The following is a 25,493-nucleotide window of genomic DNA, read 5'->3' as shown; positions in this document are numbered from 1 at the left end:
AAAACATGCCACCTAGACAGCACCATCCTAATTTCGCAAAATCTAGTGGAATCAGCTTGGCAGAAAAGGAGAAGGTATTATTTCCCAAAGTAAAACTGGAAGTGTAATCATTAACAGAATCAGCTAAAGGATGCCTGGAGCGTGCAGATGAAGTTGCTGCTACTGATTCGTGATTAAAGCTGCCCATCATCGTGTCATAGAGATAAGAGATCGGAATAGTAACTGCCCAGTTTATCACAGCATAAATCAGTATCGAACCCCATACCAAAACAATACATTTTGACCAGCGCCCACTACTAAACTGCATGTAAACATTCATAAGAAGCAAGCAATAACACAGTGCCCACGGCAGGTAAGGCATCATTGCAATACTCAATTGTGAAAGAAACTCCATAAAAAGATGAGATAACACAGCATTCAAAAATGACATCACCATCTTCACTATCTGTTTTAACTTTCCAACCCCTCGTAAATCTCAAAGGAAGAAATCTGATATTTTCTCAGCTGAGCTCTCTGGGTCTCCTCCCACCAGAGCCAGGATTCAACTTATCAGAACAACCTGTTGGAGCTTCTCTCATGCCCCACGTTGGGCACCAATAAATCTGTCACAGTTTAAAGCTGGGCTAGCTATTAACCAGGTGGCAGATGCTCTCTGTTAACCCTCTTCCCCCCCCCCCCCCCCCCCCCCCCCCCCCCAAGGGAAAGGGAAAAGGGAGAGAGACTTATGGGTTGAAAAGTTAAAACAGTTTTAATAAACTATAATAATGAAAAAGAGTATAATAACAATAATAATAGAAATAACCAAATATATACAAATATGTACAAAACCAAGACTGAGAGCTTGGAAATCCTCCTCAGGCAGAGTTGCTCCCCCCAGCACAAGCAGAGGGGAAAATGCAGTACCTTCCCCCAGCACAGGCAGAAGGGAAAATGCAGTAGCTCCACCTAGCACAGGCAGAGGGCAAAATGCAATAGCTCCCCTGCCATCACACCTGCAGGCTTTTAACTGGAGATTTGGCAAAGCTGGTACCAATCAGTGGGAGACAGGAGGGCCCCTCCCTCCTGGGCCCCACCTCCAGGAGGCAGTGGGTTAGTGATAAGCAGGAAAGTGAGAATGACATGTATGGGATGGAATACCTTGCCGGTCAATCCTGGGTCACCTGCCCCGTCCACTCCTCCCTGCAGGTACAACCCCCTTCGGCTCTTCACTCATAAGCAGTGAGGAATTTAGCAGTGACCTTGGTTTCTCTAAGACTAATTGGCCTGGTTTGGGCCAAACCAGGACACGTGTCTAGTGGGGGTCCCCTTAAACGGATCTGAAAGCAAAAATTACCAAAGGGTTGATTCCTAATTTGTGGGGATAGGGATTGGCCAAGGTTGCCCAGTAAGAAGGTGGGAGGTCCGTGTACTGTAAGCAAATTAAGTCTACTAATGCCTATGCAAAAAATCATACTAACCTACATAAGGCCAGGCAAAAAAGAAGTGTCACTAACATAGGGATAGAATGTAACGATGCTGCCCAAGGGTTGACGCAATTGCGAAATTTAGCTTGCTGGGTTGCAAAAAGAGCTAACCAAACTTCTAGAGTTTTAGAAGCATTAGCCAATGATGTAGATAGTATTCGACATGCTACCTTGCAAAATAGAGCTGCTATAGATTTTTATTATTAGCGCATGGTCATGGGTTCTTAGATGTCTGTCTGGGTCACCTAGGATTCAGGGGATGGCTGACAGGATTGATAAAGATGAGACTTATGGGATTGTTTGTAGTTTGTATCATCATGCTTGTGTTACCGTGTTTGTTTTCTTGTTTGCAAAGGGCCCTGCAATGGATGATAAACACGGCCTTTTTCGTTGAAAAACAAAAAGGGAGAATTGAGGGATTGGACTGGGCTGCTGGTGGCCCTGACCTTGAAGTAAGTTAGCAAGAAAACAGGATGTGAGAAAAGATACAGAGTGATATTCCAGCTGCCAACTATGGACACGTGGCCAGCACCTGATGGCCGATCAGCGGTTGTGGTCGGGCGCGTGAACAGCGAGTGCAACCAATCATAAAGCTAGCCAGCTAGAGGGGGAGGGTATAAAGAATGGAGCAAAATAAACGCAGGTGCTCTTTTTGCTTTTGCTCTTGCTTTGCTGCCTGCTTGAAACTATCCTTCTGTCTCCTATTTTTATTTGACTGCCGTGACAAATATAACGACACTTTTTGATCAGAATTTCAATGTTTTTATGGTGGCTGTACACTGTGAAGTTTATATTATTCCCGATAAATGCCAAAATATTAAAAAAAAGTTAGGTTTCTAAGAAAGATTGTCTGTTCAATGTATTTCTGCATATATGTATATGCACACCTACTGGTGCTCTGGTCATTCAGTATCAGAATACTTAAAACTCCATTTAGACTTACTTCTTAACGAGTGCCTTCATTTTTCATGAGGCACATGAGATTTTCTTCAAGACTTTGTTTCATGTCTATGTTATGATCTGATTACCTGTGCTGTGATATCTGGTTTTCTTTAACATATCTCCAACAGTTGACCAAAAGGGGGTGCTAATAGATCAAAGTCAGATATGTTGCATAAAGAGGTTAAGCCTTTTTTCGTGCAATAAATTAAAAAAAATCTCAGCTACTAAATTAGATCAGGTAAATATACAACACCCAGATGTGAATACTTGTAACATTCCAGTAACAGCGTTGCTATTTATGGAAAGCAAATTCATGCCTTGTAAATATGGCTGCTTTTCACCTTCCACTAGGCATGTGGGAGATTCTTCATGACATTTCCAGAGGCTCTGTAGCAGTCATTCTCTTCTGTAAGACTTAAATGTATTTTTCCACTTATGTGGTTAAACAAACAAAAACATATAGGGGTTAAGCATAGGTTATTTAGCAGATATTTAAGAAGATCAAATTTGTTGCATTTTAGAGATTGAATAGAGATATCCAAAATTACCAAGATAAATGTTTAAGTCAGATGCCTTAATTTCCTTCATCCAGATATCACAGAAGACTTTTGCTGTCCATTTTTTTACTGTTTGGTTTCTCCAGTTCAACAGAACTGGTTAACGGCGTCAACAAAGCTGGGGCCTCTAATGTAAGAAGAGAAGAGGAGACTGTCCCCTGAAACAAGAAACTCTGCTACATCCTTATCCCACAGTGGGATAAGATGGTCAAGAGACGTGAAACTGGTGTAAATATTGTAGTGAGGACTGGAGAACTTAAAATGGCTTCTCAATGGACCCCTCTGTTTGTGTAGCAGAGATGTGGAACCCATTTGTGACTTTGCTGGAAGAGGAGTACATGCTTCTCATGGAAGACACATATGTGGTTAGATGATCACAGGATGTGTTTTTCCAAGATATGCGAAACCTATAGAAATTTTTGAACTCTCCAAATTCACATTTTCACTACTAATCATCAATTCCTTCCTTGTTACTGAGCTAATGGAAGAGTATTTTTACAAGTATTTAACAAGAAGAGCACGTAGTGTATTCTTTGCCAAGTTTCTACTCTTGTCTCTCTACTCAGTATAAAAGAAATTTAGATTTACTGTCAGTCGCCGAGGGGAGCTGCTCCGGAGCCGGCCCGCTCCCGCAGCGGAGCGGCAGATCTCGGCGCCCAGGGGCTTTTCCTGAGGTAAGGAAACGCCAGGGCAGCGGCGAGAGTTGCCCAGAGCCGGCAGCTCTCGCGGAGAGTCGCTGACCAGGCAGGGGCGTTGCCAGAGCAACCGCGGCCCCTCCTACAAAAGGCAGCCTTGGGAGCGCCAGCGACCAGAGCGGGCAAACAGAGCGTGGCGCGGTAGTTTGCGCGGGAGGGAGCCACAGGGAGGGTGCAGACGCCCTACCTGACCCTCAAGGCAGGATGGTGAGCACTCGCCTGAGAGCAAAGGCTCCAGCTCCGGCTTGGGGATCTGCACCATCGACCCCAGCTGTGACTGATGCCTCCACCCAGACAGAGCTGCTGAAGGGAGAGGCTGGAGCACAGGCCTCAGGCTGTGATAAGTGCCTTGATCTTTTGCCTGGGGCAGGGATGGGCAGTAGCAGACCTGTCTGCATCAGGTGTGCTCAGGTGGAGGACCTCCTGCAGCAGGTGGCTGAGCTGCAGGAGGTAGTGAGGAGGCTGCATGACATCAGGGAGGCTGAGAAGGAGTTGGTGTCCTGGTTTGGCCTAAACCAGGCCAATTTTCCTTCCAGTGATTTTTCCTTTCAGCTAAGTCTCTTCTAAGTAACTGCACTTTCTGAAACTAACTGCATGTTTTGCAGACAGTGTCTGCTTCTAGGACTGATAACGCTCGAAGTTTGTAGTTATCACTGAGGCACCAGTAGGGATGATACGCAGAAAGGCTCTTGCTGTATTTATTCTTAGAGAAACCAAGGTCATTGCTAAATTCCTCACTGTTTACGAGTGAAGAGCCGAAGGGGGGTCGCACCTGCAGGGAGGAGCGGACAGGGCAGGTGACCCAAAACTGACCAACGAAGGTATTCCATCCCATACACGTCATTCTCAGTATAAAGCAGGGGGATCACAAGGGTCTCGGCCCCTTCTTCTTCTCCCTTCTCGTCTATTCTGCTATGGCCGGTGTCCAAAGAGGACTCCGACTGTTTTCCTGCTGCCCCCGATCCCAATCCATGCAACCTTGAATCCAGTTCCCGTCCATCGCTGGGCCCAGCCTGGGCCTTCCCAGAGCCTGCCCTGCAGTGCCGGTGGTGACGTGACTGACATCAGGGTAGCTCGATCTTTGTTTTGTATATATTTGATTATTTTTATTATTATTATTATTACTCTTTTTCATTATTATAGTCTATTAAAACTGTTTTAACTTTCCAACCCGTAAGTCTCTCTCCCTTTTCCCTTTCCCTTCTGGTGGGGGGGAGAGGGTTAATAGAGAGCATCTGCCACTGGTTTAATAGCCGGCCCAGCTTTAAACCGTGACAGTTGGATAACGGGGTCCAAGCGCAGTCTGCAGTGGCCCCGCAGTCCATGGCCAAACAGCTGAAAACCCCCCCAGTGGCACACACAGAAGGAAGGGGGGAAAAAACTGCAGAAGGAAGGTTGCAAAGGCAAGGACTAGCAGAAGGAAGAGACTTCCCCCAAAGCCTGAGGTGCCTTTGCAGAACCGCTTCACTCCTCTGCAATCTGAGGAGGAAAGACCCGCTGCATCAGGAGAGACGCTGGAGCTCAGTAAGGCAGCCCAGTGTGCTCCCCATATAACGACCAGTGCTACCAAGAAAAAGCGACAGGTGATAGTGGTAGGTGACTCTCTTCTGAGGGGCACAGAGGCACCCATCTGCCGACCTGATGCGCTGATGCGCTCTCTAGAGAGGTGTGCTGCTTACCGGGGACTCACATCAGGGATGTCACGGAGAGACTACCGAGCCTAGTACAGCACACGGACTATTACCCGCTGCTGCTGTTTCATGTGGGCACCAGTGATACAGCCAAGAGCAGTCCAAGGCATATCAAGGAGGACTACAGAGCCCTGGGAGCAGTGGTAAAGGACTCTGGGGCCCAGGTAGTTTTCTCATCAATCCTCCCAGTCAAAGGGAAGGGGACTAAAAGGGACAGTTGAATCAGGCAAATCAACACATGGCTACAGGACTGGTACCACAGCCAGGGGTTTGGCTACTTAGATCATGGGACTTGCTTTGAGAAACCTGGTCTACTGGCAGCTGATAAGGTCCATCTGTCAGAGAAGGGGAAGACCATCTTGGGTCATAGGCTTGCCAAGCTGGTAAAGAGGGCTTTAAACTAGATTTTCCAAGGGAGGGGAACTTCGGTCCAACCCAATTCAGCCAGTCTGATGCCAGGGCCAGCAATAGGTGCCCAGAGCCTAGACAAGGATGGCAGTTCAGCAGGAGAGCGCCGGAAGAACAGCGGAAAGGAATTTCAGGCAGTAAGTCAGCTTCCTCGGGGCCCCAACTGAAATGCCTCTATGCAAACCCACGGAGCATGGGGAACAAACAAGAGGAACTAGAGACGTGCGCATACCTGCAAGGCTACGACCTTATTGGCATCACAAGACAGGGGTGGGACAGTTCTGATAACTGGAGCATTGGAATGGAGGATGTCCTGGTTTCACTGGGATTTGATTTCAGTTTGTGGCCAGCCATGATGATCAAGGCCCTCAGTAGTTAAATCCAGGGCAGCTGACCCTGGCTGGCCCACAGGTGTATTCTATATCATTGACATCAAGCTCAGTATAAAAGAGAGGGTTTGCTGAAAAGAGGTGGGGTTTTTGTTGCTTCTTTTTCCTTCTCCCTGTTTGTAGTTGTGATTCCTGGAGCAACTTGCCAGTGATCTGTGGATAAGTGTAGTTTTGTCTCTTTTGTGTTGTCATTTATGTTGTTTTCTTCATTTTATTAAATCTGATTAACTTCATCCTACAAGTCTCCTCCTCTTTTTTCCCCATTCCCTTCCTCATTTGGGGAAGGGACATTGGGTGAGAGAAAAACTGTTATTATTTAGCCCCAGGTGTGGGCTAAATGAAGACAGTTTATTTGACACCCAATGTAAATAGATCACTTGGGAGAACCATAGACTTTTGCTCTACGAGTCTCAGAGGGTTCAAGTTTTCACAGATTTGACTGGTTTTGGTACAAGCATTCATCATGTTGGTATCAGTAGCAGGGCCACTGGGTGGCATTCTCTGGTGTTTAGTTTTACAGTCACTTTTGGGATGGCCACTAAAATGTGTGGTTTGGCTATTGTTTGTTACTGGTTTTGTGCAGTTTGTCACTTCTGGGCATGGACTTAAAGGTATCACTCTGCTATGTGGTTTGGCATTGGTTTATGGTATTATGAATTTGTTTGGAACTGGGACCATTTCTGATTTCTATGGAATGGGAATGAGTGACCTGTATGTTCTTTTTCCCTTGAAGTGGATCTCGCTGGCTGTTGAAAACTTTGAATACCTGTGGGATGTCTTGACCACCATGCTCATATTGTCAGGCCTTTTGAATGTTGTTCAGTTCTTGCTCTTGCTTCAACATCAGTATAAGGGCAGATATGGCACAGCTGCTGCAACCACTGTAGCAGACACCGCAGCTGCCCCAGCACCCACAACGGGAATCGCAGATACTCGGACCCTGCCAGTCCCTACAGCAGGCACCCAGGCTACCCCAGAGACTATTCAGATCTCCGCACTGGGCAGCGCGATCACCCAACTCCAGGAAGCACTTGCTGCGATGACCCAGACGTTGGCAAAAAAGGGCTGCAGCTAATCAGCCCCCAGTGATGGGTGATGCAGCTAACCTAGGGACTCAAACAGTGCTAGTATCAGTCGCCCCTGTACAGAAGATGAAAACCACAAAAAGAGCAGGTTGTGATGGCCAACCAGGGACATCACAGGAGGACGAGCCAGAGGTAACGACTCAATCCCTATCCCTGAGTGAGCTGTGAGACATACGTAGAGATTACAGCTGTCATGAAGGCGAGCAGCTTGTTACTTGGCTGCTCTGCTGCTGGGATAAGGGAGCCAATGGTCTCAAGTTAGATGGTAGCTGTAGGTAGATTAGGGTACGGCGAACGGAAAATCTCGGGCTGTAACGGAAGGTAGGCGTCGCAAAAGGAGCAGGATGTGTCATTATCGTGCGAGATCGTACGGGACAAGACGACTATATAAGGCTGTTGCGCAGTTAAATAAACGCCATTTGTTGCATCCTCACATTGGTGTCAGTGCTCAATGACCCTGGGGTGCGGATAGCCTCAGGCCAGCCAGCAACCGAACGGAGCTTGCCGCAGACAAGCGGCAACAAGTGGTGACCCCGACGTGATTGCTGGGCTGGCGGACCGCAGGGGGTCGGAGTGGGTTTGCGAACCATGGAAACCTTGATAAAGGTGATTTCGTTACTGGGTGGGGAATTTAAGATTTCTGTGAAATCAAAAGACGTAGCCCAGTGTGTGGACCGTCTCGTTAAAGTGGGGGGGGTGGTGGCAGGACCGGCTGATTGTTTACAGCTGAATACCTGGGAGCGGTGCTCGATGCAGCTCGCTGAGAGAGCTATGGCAGCGGGTTCTGCCAAAAAATTAAAAACATGGGGAGTTATCTTGCGGCTGCTACGGGCTGCGCGGGAGGACCGGGCGACATGGGATGCGGCTCGGACGTGTTTACATGGGGTCTACCCTGACCAAGACAGAAGTGGCAGTGGTGAAACTCCTCCAACATATACTCTCTGAGAGAGGAATTAAATATGACGAAGCTGCGTTAAAGCAGTTACTGTTTTGGGCAAAAGATAAAGGACATTTTACAACCTTTAATGATGTCTTTGAAGTGCCTTTATGGGAGAAGATTGGTGACTCTCTCTGGAATGCGGTGTCAAGTGGTGATAAGGAAGCCTTTAAATTGTCTGCTACATGGAGGCTGGTTAGTGAAGCGTTCAAAGGAATAAAGGCAGAGAGAGAAGTCACAGATACAGCTTTTATGGCTTTAGGACCACAGGCGCCTACTACCCCCTCACTGTTTGTGGGACCAACACCTCCCACGGCCCCGGTGGCTGTACCGGTGGCAGCTCCTTTATCACCGTGGGTACAGACGGCTCCGAAAAAAGCTGAGGAGCGGGGAGCGAGTAAAATAGATACAGATCCATTAGAACCGGTAGTGCGCCCTAAAACACAAACTCGATTTGAACTAATTGATTCAGATGCTGCATAGGAGACTTGGCAGAAACCCCCTCCGAAACCCCCTCCCTCTCATTGATCTCTCTACGGATGAGGCTGAGCAGGAGGACAAGAAGGAGGGTAAACCTGCTTTGTACTCACCTTTACTGGATTCGCCATTTACGGAGTCAGCAGTACCAGAGTCACAAGGACTTAAAGGACTGTTACCATCACGAAATGGACACGAACTTGACATGACAGAGCTTGGTAGACGACTGGAAGAATTAAAGATGGAATTGCAGCAGCATCGTTCAGCCAACGCCTCGGGACACGTGACTATGTCTCCCCCAAAACCCCCCTCTGTGTTCGGGACAAGTATTAGGGCCACCTCAACCTCCTTTACAACTCCCTACTCCACCTTTAGATCAGGGCGGGGGGGGAGGTTTGCGTCCATCTGGTAATGTGGGAGGTGAGGGAGAGGGTCAGCGTCCGCCCGCGTATACAGGGGAAGGGGGGGAGGTGAGGGAGGAGTGAAATGGAAAGGGGTCATTCGAGATGCGTTATTAGAAGGAGTTATAATTCCACAAGCATATCCGGTAATTGTGGGTGCGGGTCCTGAGGGGAGAAATATTTGGCAACTGTTAGATTGGAAAATTGTAAAAGAAGCATTGTTACTACAGTTAGCGAAGGACAACACAGATGAGGACTGCAGAAAAGTTGTTGCAGGGATGGCAAATCGTAACCCCACCTTAACTGAACTAATGGATGCTTGTGAGAAAGTAGGAACCACCACATTTCAGATGGAGTATTTAGCAAAAACTTTTGCGGCGGCAATTAAGGTAGTTCATCGTTGTTATACATGCGAACAGGAAGGTCACTTTAAGAAAAACTGCCTTAAGAAGTTGAAGCTGAGTGGGAGAGATAACTCTGTTTTGATGTGTCATTGCTGTGGGAAGCTAGGGCATTTTGTGAAGCTGTGCAGGTCTCAGTATAATGCTCAAGGTCAGCTGATAACAACCAGCTGCAGAGTGCAGGGAAACTGGAGAAAGAACGCGGGGGGGGGGAAACTGTGTGCTGACACAAATGAATCTTCCCAACCAGTTCCAGGCCTAAGCAGTTAACTCGCAGCCCGAACCGCAGGGAGCGCAGGACTGGTATTTCCACGCAGGGTTAACCTGTGCGGCTGCCAAGCCTTGGACCTGTGGCAAACAGGGATAATGCTAATGCTGATTGTCAAAAGATCATTGAAGCTTTACCTGGAAAAACAGATTTGAATGTTATGATAAAGGCATGTGTAAATTGGGTACTGTGGAACATAAGGCTCAAGTTATGGCTGCGGCCGTACTTGGGGCTTACGTCGTCACAATTGCAGTCTCTATTCCAATTATTAACAGGGGACACAACTTTAACAGCACCACGACACACTACTTCAGAGGTACAGCAACTGATTACAGAAATAGAAAGCAGGCTACATTCCAAATTTGTACATCGTATTGATTTGAATTAGGAAATACAAATTATCACTTTGTTTGATAGGCAAATTCCGTATGCAATAATTGGTCAATGGAATTCAGAATGATCAGATTCGTTACAGAGCTATTGGCACAGATTATTCATCAAAGGACGGATGCGATGTCGGGAGCTTGTGGCCAGAGATCCTGCATCACTAACCGTTCCTATTGCAGCTCAATATTTTGAGTGGTGTATGGCTAATAGCTTTGCTTTGCAAACAGCTATGGAGAATTTCTCGGGACAGGTTGTTTACCACTTGCCCTCCCATCCTGTTATAAAATTGAGTGCGCAACTTCCAATTGCCACAGGAGTGTGGTGCGCAGACACTCCTGTGGAGGGAATTACCATTTTTACGGATGGATCTGGGAACACAGGCAAGACAGGCCTTGTCTGGTATTCTGATGGCAAGTGGGAATCTATGGTAGTACAACAAAAGGGTTCACCTCAGGTGGTAGAATTATGAGCTGTATTAAAAATATTTCAGAATTTTCCCATTCCCTTTAATTTGGTTACTGATTCAGCATATGTAGCTGGCATTATAAAGCAATTGGATAGATCTGTTATAGAGCATATATGTAATCAGTGTGTTTTTGAATTGCTGCGAGCTCTGTGGCAAGAAATTCAAATCCGAACTGCATTGTTTTATGTTTTACATGTAAGAAATCATACTAATTTGCCTGGGTTTATTGCAGAAGGCAATGCTCGAGTGGACTCTTTTTGGTTTTTCATCCTAAAACAACAATTTGTACCAGAGTGGAAGCAATAGCACAATTGCTTGTCAAAGTGCATAAAAGAATTACAGACATTACCGGACTAGACTCAGATGCTATCTATTTACCTATCAGAAAGGAATATCTACAGTGGTTAACAAATCAGTCAACTCTTTTTCAAGTGGCCTTACAGGACTTTACTGGACAATTGTTAACACATTTGCCAAAACATAAAAAGCTACAGTTTATTTGCAAACAGGATTGGGAAGAAAAACCTATCAGATCAGAGATACCTATGACTGGACTAACTGTTTTTACTGATGCAGGAAAGCGATCACATTCAGCAGTTATTACCTGACAAAAGGATGGACAATGGAAACATTGTAAATTCTCAGGACAAACTGAGGACTCATTGCAGACACTTGAATTTTTTGCGATATATCAGGTTTTTGTAAAATGGAAGGATTTACCTGTCAATATTGTAACAGACTCTCTTTATGCAGCAGGCATTGTAAATCGAATTGAAAGAGCTTTTATACGACCAGTGAAAAATATGCGACTTTACACCATTTTGCTACAGTTGCATCAAGCAATAAACCTCAGAGAGATACCTTATTTTGTCACCCACATTCGTAGTCATCAATTTGATCAAGATTTGAGCATTGGAAATAATAAAGCAGACACACTTGTGTCCTATACGCAAATATCACCAAATTTATTTGAACAAGTACACCTATCCCATCAATTCTTTCATCAATCAGCGAAAATGTTAGCGAAACAATTTCACCTCATCATGGCACAAGCACGTGAATTAGTTAGTGCTTATCCTAGTTGTCAGAAAATTGGCATTTGAATTGGAATAGGGGTAAATCCTCGAGGATTGAGTGCGTTGCAACTGTGGCAAATGGACGTTACTCACACTGCAGAATTTGGAAGGCTCAAATATGTTCATGTATCTGTTGATACGTTTTCACATGTAATATGGGCAACAGCACAAACTGGGGAAACAGGTCGTCATGTCAAATGACATTTACTTGCTTGCTTTACAAGTCTTGGGGTTCCACAACAACTTAAGACTGATAATGGACCAGCATACTGTTCATAAATTTTTCGTCAATTTTGTCAACTATGGGGTATTACACATGTCACCGGGATTCCTCATTCGTCTACGGGTCAGGCGATTGTGGAACGTGCTCATAGTACATTGAAACAGCTTCTGCAAAAACAAAAAGGGGGAGAGGAGACTGAACCTTCTGAGAGACTTGCAAAAGCTGTTTATGTACTTAACCATTTAACTTTAGCAGGAGATAAGGAGCGACCCCCAATTGTAATACATTGGGAGGCAGTTTGACAGGGAGCAAGCTATGTGCAAAACAAAGGCAAAGTGTGGTATAGGGAACCAGGTACTAACGAGTGGTTGGGACCAGGGGAACTATTACTAATGGGTCGAGGTTATGCTTCTGTCTCTACAGGCACAGGAGTACGGTGGTTTCCGATCAAGTGTATTATACCATATGTGGAGGTGGGATTTAGATCCGGAGATCTGACAGAGAGTAGCAGAAGACAGCAGGGCAATCAGGGATGCAGCAGGAAATAATTGGCTCAACAAAAGCCTGCAAGAATTAGGTGGATTGTCTCTAAAAGGATGGTTAGCCACATTATTAGAGGGAATAGTTTATGTAGTTGTGATTATAGTTATCATAGGGATCTGCATGGGTTGTGTTAAGACAATCATTGAGAATAGTATATGGAAGTAGTGAGATAATAAATCTAACTACTTCCAAAGGGGGAAATTGATACCGGATGGTTTAGCAACGGTTTAGCAAGAGTAGGCCTCAGAGTAGGCTCTAAAAGGCCTGCTCTGTGTTACCTTTAAACAGAATCAGCTTTCCTGTCAGTAGTTTTCCTTTCAGCTAGAATAATAGAGAATAACAGTATGTTCTGAAGTAAACTACATGTTTTGTAGATAGAGTTTACTTATGGGAATGTTTATAATAGGCATTATCCTACTTGTGTTACCCTGTTTGTTTGCACAGTTTTCTGCAAACATGCAACGAATGGTCAATACAGCCTTTGTGGCTCAACAACAGAGAGCAGGATTTATGGGTAACCAAGGCTGGGATTCTCTGACTGGGCTCTGCGAGACACACGGAACCAGGTTTGAGTAAGAAACAAAAACACAGAATTAAGATTCTTGGGGAGGGGGAAGGATTCCCAGACGTAATTCCTGTCAACTACCAATCTCACATTTTACATCGCCCTCTTTATTCTTTAAATCATTTTGCCCGGGGAGACCAAGAGCGTGCCCCAATTGAGTGACATTGGGGTCCAGGGGTGCCAGAAGTGGGCCCCCCCAGTCAAGGTTCGGTTCCCTGGGACAGCGGAGTGGGAAACAGGTTGGGAGCTGCTACATCACGGGAGGGGGTATGCCGCCATCAAACGGGCTGATGTTATACAGTGGGTCCCTACACGCTGTTTGCGCCCTGATTTAAAACAAAATCCTAACCCGAAGTAATATGTACGCTGTCCGAGCTTTATGTTTTGCAGGAGTACCTGTGGGGGAAGCCGAAACAGCACCAGCCTCGACCTTCAGACGTGAGGAGTCATGACAGTACAGAGAGTCTGGTAAAGCGGCGGGGCGCCAAGAAAGATGAGGAACGGCGGCCGTTGCTGAGTGAAACAAAAGCTTTGAACAATGCGCTTATGATTAGCTTGCTTTTGCTTTGCATCTCAGGAGTTGCAGGGGAATCTTACTGGAGAACCTGGGCTCATGATGTTGTATCCGCCAGCTACGCTTATGCTTTGACGCAAGGCTCCAGAATCAGCGATACGCTTTACTTCGCATGACTTGAAGCATGGGGAGGGGGAAACGTAGGTAGATTAGGGTACGGCAACCGGAAAATCTCGGGCTGTAACGGAAGGTAGGCATGGCGAAAGGAGCAGGATGTGTCATTATCGTGCGAGATCGTACGGGACAAGACGACTATATAAGGCTGTTTCGCAGTTAAATAAACGCCATTTGTTGCATCCTCACATTGGTGTCAGTGCTCAATGACCCTGGGGTGCGGATAGCCTCAGGCCAGCCAGCAACCAAATGGAGCTTGCCGCAGACAAGCGGCAACAGTAGCGAAGCCAAGCAGCTGGGACCAATGGCTAGAGAAGTGGGGATTTATAGGGGTCTTGCAAGTGGTACAGAGCCCCTCGCTCTCTGGCGGTGACTCCTGCAAAGTGTGAAGAACAGGTATCCCTTTAGGGATGATGTCATATACCCTCCAGGCAAGTAGACAACTACTGAGAGAGGAGTTAAGAATCTCAGGGAAATAGCTGTGCAGGAGCTGATTTTTGCTGACCTAGGGGACTCGTGTTGCCGCTTGTCTGCGGCAAGCTCCGTTCGGTTGCTGGCTGGCCTGAGGCTATCCGCACCCCAGGGCCATTGAGCACTGACACCAATGTGAGGATGCAACAAATGGCATTTATTTAACTGCGCAACAGCCTTATATAGTCGTCTTGTCCCGTACGAATTCGCACGATAATGACACATCCTGCTCCTTTCGCCACGCCTACCTTCCGTTACAGCCCGAGATTTTCCAGTCGCCGTACCCTAATCTACCTACAGACCCGCTGACACCACTAGACCCAGATGCACTCAAAGTTACCGGACCCATGTGGCACAAGTGGGTACAGACTGCACCACCGTCTTATGGCAACTCATTAGTGTTATTTACCTGGGCGGATGCTGATGCGCCAACAGTGGGCGACGTAGATAATCGGATGCGGTAATATGCAATCTCCTTTCCTTCACACGGGCCAACGTTTCCGTTGTAGAAAAACCATCCGACAAATTCACAGAATTGCTCTGTAAGGCTGTCGGGTTCCGGATTTAAGGTCCGCCTCCAAAGCAAATCTAGAAATAAATATGCAGACAGTCCCCGTCGGCCCCCCCTGCCCCCCCGAGAGAGAGAGGGGGAGAGAGAGACCCGCCTAATTAGTAAAAAAGGAGCAAATCTAGAAATAAAATGCAGTCAATCTCCCTCCCAAGAGAGAGAGATCCGCCTATTTAGTAACTCCAGTGCAGCCCACGTGCGGCGTGCCTGGTCCAAAGCAGACAGCCCGCGCGCAGGGCCCGCAAAAAATATAAATAATTCCAGTGCAGCCCACGTGTGGCGTGCCTGGTTCAATATCACCCGGAATGCTTAACCTGCCTGCAGGTAAAGCACCCCCAAAAATCCTGACCCGAAATATTAAAGATTTGTGATCCTTGAGTTTGGACAAAGCACAACCGAGGCACGGTATCAACAAACTTAACTCTGACTTTATTAGGTCCAACAATGAGGCAACTCAATATTCAAGGAAAAGAGAGAGAGAGAAAAAAGAAAGAAAAAGAAACAGAGAAAACAGTTGAAAGAGAAAGAATATTCACCACCCTGAGATCCAGCGGCGTCCCACAGGAAAATCCTTTGTTGTTAGTTGGAAGATGGCGGTGAGGGTCCCGCGTGGTCGAGCGATCCAGCCTCTTTTATAGAATTTTTCGGCAGAGTCATGTGACTTGGAGCCGTCAGTCAACAGTTTGCACCAATCACAGGTCCGAAGGCGGGACATGTCCGGTTCCTGCGCCGTAGGATTGGCCCCTTGCCAGGCTGTCACCGGAGACACACATCCGGAGGCGGGTGGAGGGCGGGCGTCTAGCTTATTGCATCATCGAGCGTTGCCGAGATCAGGCATTCCAGGCAGCCGCCACAAGATGTCGCCCGAGCACATGGTTTACGATTTTCTGAGACAATGCCGAAAGGAAGGGGACAGATCCCCACACCACCCCGTGGCTCAGAAATCGTCGACATATAGTCAGTAGTTCGATTCCAGGGGGTGTAGAAAAGTTCGATTCCAGGGGGGTGTAGAAAGGTTAGGACAGAAAAAGATAACAGGTTAAAAGAAGGAAAAGGGAAGAGACAAGGAAATGTAGAAAGGTAAGGATAGAAAAAGATAATAGGTTTTGAAGAAAGACAAGGGAAGAGTAAAGCATACAAGGAAATAAAGATAAGTCCAATGACTTGTGATTGGTATCATTCTAATAAACAGAATGAGTCACCTCTTCTTCTTTACAGAAGTCTAACAACAACAATATCATCAATAATGATAAATAGCTTTTGATAAAGTTATAGTGCAACTATAACATGTAAACAAAATGAGAAAAAGTTATACAATGTAACCACATTTCCATTATCATCAATTTTCAGGAAACAATTACAGTCATTTAACTTTGGCACAAACTCCTTCTTCTGTTAGCAGGTAATCGAGAACCAGCCAATCTTGATTGGCTCTCGAGCACCGCTGATTGGTTCATTGGTGTTTCAGGTTGCGGGTCCATAATACTTAATAATTCGTTGGGGATCATATAATTTGATTCCCAATTCTTAGCTGCCAATTTTCAGAAGTATGAAGAATGGTGGTATAACATACCAATATAACATACCCCAGCCCAATTTTTGGTAGTATTTTGTATGCATGGTGCCCACAAATCCAATAATGACCTTTCAGGGTCCGCATCCCATTTGCAAAAGACTTGGCCATGGTCTTGCAGGGCGGTAGTCCTTTGACTCAGATGGTTCCCAGGCCAAAGGGGTTCCCTGTCACACCACAGTTAATGCAATTAATTTAATTCCATCCCCATTTGCATTACCATGCTCCTGCTCATTGTTTCCAAACACAATTTGTACCTAATATTTCCCCAAAGTGAGTGTAATCAGTGGGGGACCAGAAAATCTTCTCCCACCAGGGACTGATTATAGCACCCTCCCTTTTGGGTGTAACTAATACAATAGTGACCAGGAGCAGGGTGTTGCATAGGCCAAGATGAGGGTGATTCTTTTCACAATCCACTCATGAGCAAGAGAAATGGAGATCCACAATCAACTTTTCAGACCAAATGGTCCGCCACACACCCAGCAATTAATAAGATTAAAAGCTTGAGTAACCAATTTTCCCAACAACAAGAACTCATTTTCCCATGTTAAACCTGAGAACAAGGAAGCAAGGTTCTCGCCGGGTAGGCTTTGAACAGTATAGACAAGACAACATACAACTGCCCAAAACAATTTGTCAATGGTGATAAAGGCATATTGCAAAGATTATTAAGGCTATACAATTTAAAACTATACATTCAATCAAAACTTCCATTAAATGTTGCTTTCTTCTTCTGCTTCTCTGAGCTTCTATCTTCTGACCTGCAAAGGAACAGAAAAAGAAACTTCTCGGTCCTCTTAGTGAAAGGACCGGGTGAGGTTTTGGTTAACCATTGTCTGGTGGAATAAGCTGGGGTCTTGGGAGTGAGCAAAACCATTCTTTTAAGGCTTGTGTTATGCTTTCCTCAGCGACAGGCCAGCCCCGAGCCCGAGCCTTACAGTAAAGATCCTTGGCTCCCATATGTCCTCGTCTGATATGCAGCCACTCCAATAATCTCTCCCAATTTTCTATTACTAGTTCATTTTGTAAGGGAGCTGGACGAGACAATTCACCTGCTCCACCATTCCATCGACCAGCCAGACCATCACCGCCCTGATGAGAGGCCACCCAGGCTATGGCAAAATTCCCTCGTTTGGCAATTCTTAAAATGTCCTGCCACTTTTCCTTTTGCCATACCGGTATCTGGTTGACTTCCCACCCATTTTTCTCCCAGAAACGAAGCCACTCGGTGCACTCCTTGGAGACAGTGAGAGAGTCAGTGTAGATGTATGTAGAGGGGTTTTTGGAGCAGAATGGTCATGTAATGAGCCAGAAGTATGAGAGTATGGAGTGAAGGCCTAGCTGCGTGAGAAGATTCATGTAGCTAGTGTCAACAAGCCGACCTTCGAGAGATGAGGAAAAACAGCAGCTGAGCAAACAAGAATTGAGGGAGTAGCCGGTGGGAGCCGAACACAGAGGAGAAGAAACAAGAACTGATGGAGCCAATTAAGGAAGGACCAGTGGCAGAGCAGTGACCAATCAACACATCAAAGAAGAGTATGTTTAGTAATATTAACGAATAGCAATGCACATGCTTACAGCCAGGGAAAGTACAAAATGTATAAAAGGGACAGCTTATGCTTAATAAATGTCTTCACTTTGATTCACATTGGATTTTGTGGAGGCGTGTTCCTTCTCCTCAGATGGTGACCCTGATGAGACGCTGATCGACGGCAAGTTCGGGGAATAGCCCAGAAGGAGGTACACCGGCTGGAGTACGGCTCAGCAGGTCTGAAGACCGGGGCGAGACGGAGGACGACTCGCAAGAAAAGAAAAGAACGTTGCAACGGGACACTTAGTGAGGTGAGCAGCCGGGGGAAAAAGGAGATGGGCCAAAATATTTCTAAAGAAGAAAGTGCGATAGTAAGGCTTCTCCTACATATCCTCTCTAAGAGAGGAGTGAAACATGATGAGCATTTGCTCCGGAGACTGTTAGTTTGGTGTCGAGAGCATGGGTTCCCTTCGGACCCCCAGAGCGCTTTTAAGGTGGACACTTGGGAAGATATTGGAAAGGGTTTATGGGAAGCGATAAGCAGTGGGGAAAAGGAGGCAATAGAACTGGCAACTGCATGGAGGGCTGTTCTTACTGCTCTTCAAGAAATGAAAGCAGAGAGGGCTGTTGCAGCAGGGGCTTTTACGGCTCTGCGTCCAACAGAGGTTAACCCTGGGGCGAGAGGTCTTCGTGTTTTTGGTCAGCCGCCAATACCGTTTTTTTTCAACCCCCTCCGCACCACCAGAAGAGCAGGAGAAAATTGAAATACCCCCTAAACCAACAGGGGAGCCCCCTAAACCGGAGGAAATGGAGGTTGATGAGCATCAGCCCGAGCCCACCCCCCCACCCTTCAAGCCTCCGCGAGCCGCCAATCTCGCAAATCGCGCCGAATACGAATATCCCCCTCTGCCCCCGTCGTCTCCCCCATCGCCTGCCGGTGGTCCAGGGAAATTTAAGGATCCGGTGGCTTGGGCGGAAAAATTGTTAGCAAAATTACAAGACCTGGAAAGACAGACGACCTTAACTGAGCGACAGCATAAGGAGGAGCAGAGGAGAGAAGAAGAAAGGGAACGCCTACGCGGGGGGGCCAGGGGGGCCGGGGGGGGTGCTGAGGCGGCTGGGACTAGCCGCATGAGAAATATGGATGGGAATGTTGGTATGCACTCTGTCATGGGGGACGGGGGAGGAGACGATCCGCGATTACGGTGGCGAGGAGTTATACAGAATGCGCTAGTGGAGGGGGAGATTCTGCCCACAGCTTTCCCAGTTATTTTGGGAAATCGGAGAGAACCACCGCGCTGGGTAGGATTACAGTGGGAGATTGTTAAGGAGGCACAGAAAGCGGTACAACAAAATGGGTTGCATGCACCTTATACCCAAGCATTTATAAATAGTATCTTTATGTCTACGCTTTTAACACCTTTTGATTTTAAGCAATTGATGGCGATGATTTTAACCCCGATGCAGGAACTCTTGTGGCGGACGAGGTGGCATGACGCAGCACAGGCTGCAGTGGTGGAAAACCTGGGGAGGGGCGATAATGATCCACTTTTAGGGATAACATTTGACCAACTGGTGGGAGAAGGGCAGTTTAGTGATCCACAACGACAGGCACGACTTAGACCAGAAGCCTTGGCACTTACTGCCACCTTAGCCCGAGAGGCTTTTAAAACCCTCCCAGAAGATGGGAAAGTAATTCCTGCCTATACAAAAATAAGGCAAGGTCCATCTGAGCCTTATATGACATTTTTAGAAAGATTGCGTGAAGCATTGGAAAGGGCATCGCTGACCGATGTAGCTCGAGAGGCGTTGCTAATGTCGTTGGCAGTCGACAATGCTAATCCTACTTGTAAGCGCATTTTACAGACATTACCCAAAAATTCTAGCCTGGCAGAAATGATGGATGCGTGTGAGCGCGTAGGAACAACGGAAGAAACAGCAGGATACATGGCGTCAGCCTTTGCGGCTGCGGTGAAACCTCTAGTACGATCAGGGAGAGGCGATCAGGGACCAAAATGTTACAACTGTGGCAAACCGGGACACCTTAAGGCTCAATGCCGAGTAAAAAGTCACGAGTTTGCAGGGACCTGCAATCGCTGCCGGAAATACGGTCACTGTGCAGATGAATGCCGATCTAGATTCACTAAGCAGGGAACTCGGCTGGGAAACGGGGGGGCGAGCGCGAGGAGACCCAGCGCGATGACACAAAACAGGTCTTCCACCCGGGCTGCCTGGATGGCGTCGCCGCCGCCACAAGAGGGAGTGCTGGGGTCGACATTGCCACAGCAGTAGAGGTGACTCTGATAGACCCGCAAGTACAATGTATACCCACCGATATGAAAGGCCCACTGGGTCGAGTGCCTTACTTATCGGGCGATCCTCTACGACCCGAAAAGGTCTTTTCGTTTTACCCGGTATAATCGATGCCGATTTTACAGGGGTCATATCTATTATGGTATGGACCCCCCTGCCACCAATTCATATACCCAAAGGATTAAAAATTGGACAACTGGTCCCCTTTAAATCAGCTGTGCCCACAGCTGGGAATCAGATAAGAGGGGCTGGGGGTTTTGGATCAACAGGCCAGGCTGACATTTATCTGGCAATGGATATCAGCAAGGCAAAACCAACAGAACGGGTAACACTAAAAGAACCTGGTGGGAAAACTTGCGTGGTAATTATGCTGATTGATACTGGAGCAGACGTTACAATAATCAGTCAAGCAGCGTGGCCTCATTCGTGGCCATTGGAGATCCCCCCTACGCCCATTTTGGGGGTCGGGGGAATACAGACCACTAAAATCAGTACAAATGTGATTTGTTGCAAATTGCAGGATGGGAGTACCTGTACAGTAAGACCATATGTGATGCCTGTCCCCATTTGTTTACTGGGGAGAGATGCATTAAGTCAATTAGGGGCACGTTTGGTAACTAACAGTGAGGGTTTTTAGAGGCGGCCATTGATGAAGGGCGACCAATCCTAAAACTAACCTGGAAAACAGAAACCCCAGTTTGGGTTGATCAATGGCCGCTGTCTGCAGAAAAAATCGCCCACCTTGAAAGCTTGGTACAGGAGCAACTGGAAAAAGGTCATATTGAGCCCACAACAAGCCCATGGAACACCCCAATATTTACTATTCCGAAAAAAAGTGGCAAATGGCGTTTGTTACATGACCTTCGAAAAATCAATGAGGTCATGGATGATATGGGAACCCTACAACCAGGGCTCCCATCCCCCAATATGATCCCTAAAGATTGGGACATTTTAATCATTGACTTAAAAGATTGTTTCTTCACCATCCCTTTGCACCCTGATGACTATCAGAAATTTGCTTTTTCGGTGCCATCAGTGAACAAAGCTGCACCTATGAAACGCTATCATTGGGTTGTGTTACCACAGGGAATGAAAAATTCACCGACAATGTGTCAAATGTATGTGGCCTGGGCACTTGCTCCTGTGCGAAGGAATTTTCCAAATTTGATTATATACCATTATATGGATGACATTCTAATAGCAGGGAAACAATTGGATAAAAAACAACTGATTAATACACTGCAGACTGAACTAGCAAAAGGTGGATTGCAAATAGCCCCAGAAAAGGTACAACAGGAGGAAAATTGGAAGTACCTTGGGTGGGAAATTACCAAAACAACTGTTAGACCCCAAAAACTAGAAATTCGTGTGAATATCAGTACTTTCAATGATGTACAAAAACTGTTGGGAGACCTCAATTGGGTGTGAACCCTGTGTGGTCTCACCAATGCTGAATTGGCACCTTTGATGCAATTGCTAAAGGGAGGAGGCGGTGCAGATGCCCCCTGCACATTGACACAGGAAGCTGAGCAGGCATTGAAACACCTGAGTACCAAAATAGCTATGGCATACACTCACCGTTGGGACCCAGATTACAGTATTGGAGTATTGGTTATCAATCACGATCGCCACCCCCTGGCATTAATTATGCAGTGGGTGACTGACAAGGATCCTCTACATGTGCTGGAATGGATCTTTTTGCCTATGCAACCAAAACGTACCATCACTACGAAAGTAGAGGCCATAGCACAACTTGTAATGAAAGGAAGGCAGAGGGTTGTAGAGATAGCAGGCGTCGAACCTGCTTTTTTGGTTATTCCACTGGTTGCAGAGTATCTACAATGGGCATTACAAAATTCCATACCATTACAAGTTGCGTTATTGGATTATAGGGGCGAGTTGAAGGTACATCTACCCCCTCACAAATACTCCTCTGTGCTGCAATTGGGTCAATGGGAGGAATTACCAAAAAGGTCAGAACGTCCGGTCAGTGGTGTCACCGTTTTTACAGATGCTGGAGGCAAAGCCCAAAAAGCAGCACTAACATGGTTAGACAATGGGAAGTGGCATGATGTAATTTTATCTGACATTCAAGGATCTACACAACAATTAGAATTGTGAGCTGTGGTGGAGGTCTTCAGGCGATGGAACACAGCACCTGTTAATGTGGTATGTGACTCTTTATATGTCGTAGGGATTGTCCAGAGGATGGAGCGTGCTCTGCTCAAAGAGATAGCTAATGAACAACTATACCAACTTTTTCATGAATTATGGCTTTTGCTGACAGAGCGACTGCATCCATATTTCATCACACATATCCGTAGTCACACAGGACTCCTGGAAGGCTTAGCTGAAGGCAATGCTCGGGCAGACAAACTTGTTGCACCTGCCTGGGCTGCGCCTTCAATTGATCGCTTCGCTCAAGCACAACGATCCCATGCCTTTTTCCATCAATCTGCTAAGGTACTGCGGCGTCAGTTTGGGCTATGCAGTGCAGATGCACATGGGATAGTCCAGTCCTGTCCAGACTGTCAACATCTTGGGGGTGGTTTAGCACCTGGTGTCAACCCCCGCGGTACTGGACCGTTGGAGATATGGCAAATGGATGTAACACACATCCCCGAATTTGGACGGCTGAAATATGTCCACGTGAGTGTTGACTGTTTCTCCCTTGCTACCTGGGCTACAGCACAAACAGGCGAATCCAGCAAACACGTTCAACGACACAGGCGTTCTGCTATTGCAGCCCTGGGCATTCCACAGACGATTAAAACGGACAACGGCCCAGGCTATGTGGCACGTGCCACACAGGACTTTTTCCAACTGTGGGGTATAACACATATAACAGGTGTCCCACATTCACCAACGGGACAAGCTATTGTGGAGCGCATGAATCAAACTCTGAAACACCTTTTACAAAAACAAAAAGGGGGAGAGCCAGGGCTATCTCCTCCTGACAGGTTGTGTAAAGCGCTTTATGTACTAAACTTTTTACGCTTGCCACAGGACTACTCTGTACCTCCAGCAGTAAAACATGGTGCAGGGTTAAAGGGAGGTATGGAGGCTTTTCAGAAAGAACAGGAACAAGCCAAAGTGATGGTAAAAAATGGGGTGACTGGTGTGTGGGAAGGTCCAATGAAATTAATAACGTTGGGTCGAGGGTATGCATGTGTCGTTACAGATACAGGAGCCAAATGGGTACCAGCTAAGTGGGTGAAGCCGTGGCTACAAAAACAACCTGAACTACAGGAGCCAACTCAGGATCTGCCTCGGAACACTGACCTCTCGAGAGATCCAGTGCCCTGACTGCGGGAAGTGTGAAAAAAGGTTTGCGTGGGAGGTATAGAAAAGGGAGCAAAAGGCGCAGTCATGATGAAGCAAGGGGTTGTTTTTTCTGTGTTAAGCCTGCTTTGGATCCTGGACCTGACAAAAGGTCATCAACCGATAGTCCTTCCACCTACACCATGGAAGGGGAGTCACAACGTTTGGGTGACTCTGATGCGGAGCTTGAACCAGACGCAGTTTTGTGCCTCCTTAGCTCAGCCTGAACAACCCTTTCATACATTTCTAGTGGGGGTCCCCTTAAACAGATCTGAAAGTAAGGAGATAGTGGCAGGGTTGAATGTGCTGAAACAGAGCCTCTGTGAGAATGCAATGAAATGTGGCGAACATTGGGATTTATGGGACGATAGCTTGCCTGTCAGTCCCTTAGAGCCCCAAGAACTTGACATCCTAGGAACTTTAGAGGCGGAATCCTGTGTGTTTTTCAATTACACAGAGGGATCAAACATTTATCAGAACAACATAAAGAGATTACAAAATGTCACACCCAGTAATCCATTGTGGCAAAATGAATCGATCTGGTGTGCAAACGTAGGGCGTAGTCGAACAGAGCCAGCACCGGATTTGGCCATGCCTAGAAAATTACCAGAAGGTTTATTCCTAATTTGTGGAGATAGGGCTTGGCCAGGGCTGCCCAGTAAAAAACTGGGAGGTCCGTGTAACATAGGTAAATTAAGCTTACTAATGCCTACACGAAAGGTCATATTAAACCACACTAACCTACACAAGATTAAAAGAAGTGTCACTACCTTAGGGAAAGAATGTAAAGATGAGGTAGAACTATGGTCTAGGACCAAAGTAGTTCTTTCTTCTATTTTTGCACCGGGTGTGGCTGCTGCACAAGGACTAACACAATTGCGAAATTTAGCTTGCTGGGTTGCAAAAAGAGCTGATCAAACTTCTAGAATTTTAGGAACATTAGCCAATGATGTAGATAGTATCCGACATGCTACCTTACAAAATAGAGCTGCTATAGATTTTTTATTATTAGTGCACGGTCACGGATGTCAGGAGTTTGATGGGATGTGTTGCATGGATCTGAACGATCATTCCAGGTCAATTCATAAGCAGATCAAAGAGCTCATGGATGCCACACAGAAAATACGGGAACAGCATGGGTTCCTGGATGACTGGTTGGGTAATCTGGGAATTGGAGGGTGGCTGGTCGGATTGATTAAAATGCTATTGATGGGATTGTTTGTGATTTGTATTATCATCCTTGTATTACCGTGTTTATTCTCCTGCTTGCAAAGGGCCCTGCAGCGGATGATAAACACGGCCTTTCTGGCTCAAGAAAAGAAAGGGGGAATTGTAGAGGGGTTTTTGGAGCAGAATGGTCATGTAATGAGCCAGAAGTATGAGAGTATGGAGTGAAGGCCTAGCTGCGTGAGAAGATTCATGTAGCTAGTGTCAACAAGCCGACCTTGGAGAGATGAGGAAAAACAGCAGCTGAGCAAACAAGAATTGAGGGAGTAGTCGGTGGGAACCGAACACGGAGGAGAAGAAACAAGAACTGATGGAGCCAATTAAGGAAGGACCAGTGGCAGAGCAGTGACCAATCAACACATCAAAGAAGAGTATGTTTAGTAATATTAACGAATAGCAATGCACATGCTTACAGCCAGGGAAAGTACAAAATGTATAAAAGGGACAGCTTATGCTTAATAAATGTCTTCACTTTGATTCACATTGGATTTTGTGGAGGCGTGTTCCTTCTCCTCATATGTAGACAGGAGAAGAAGATTGAGCCTCATGTTGGAAAACACTCCAAACAGCAATTAATTCACCCACTTGTGCACTACCTTCACCCTCTGTTATGATTTTCTCATCAGTCTGGGCTTGTAAAGCAGCGGCTCGATACTTCCACACTTTTCCCTCACGTTTGGCTGAGGCATCAGTGAACCCGGTATTTGGTAATTGCTTGGAAAATGGAAGCACTACTTGTATGACAGGAGGTGGGAGGTTATTCTCACGACTTGGAGAGAATTCCTCCTGTATAGCTAGTTTTTTAGGTGTGCCTTCTGATACAT

The sequence above is a fragment of the Nyctibius grandis genome (assembly GCF_013368605.1).
Source record: "Nyctibius grandis isolate bNycGra1 chromosome W unlocalized genomic scaffold, bNycGra1.pri SUPER_W_unloc_1, whole genome shotgun sequence".
Classification (NCBI taxonomy): Eukaryota; Metazoa; Chordata; class Aves; order Nyctibiiformes; family Nyctibiidae; genus Nyctibius; species Nyctibius grandis.
The sequence above is the reverse complement of the archived record's forward strand: the minus strand, read 5'-3'. Positions refer to the sequence as shown.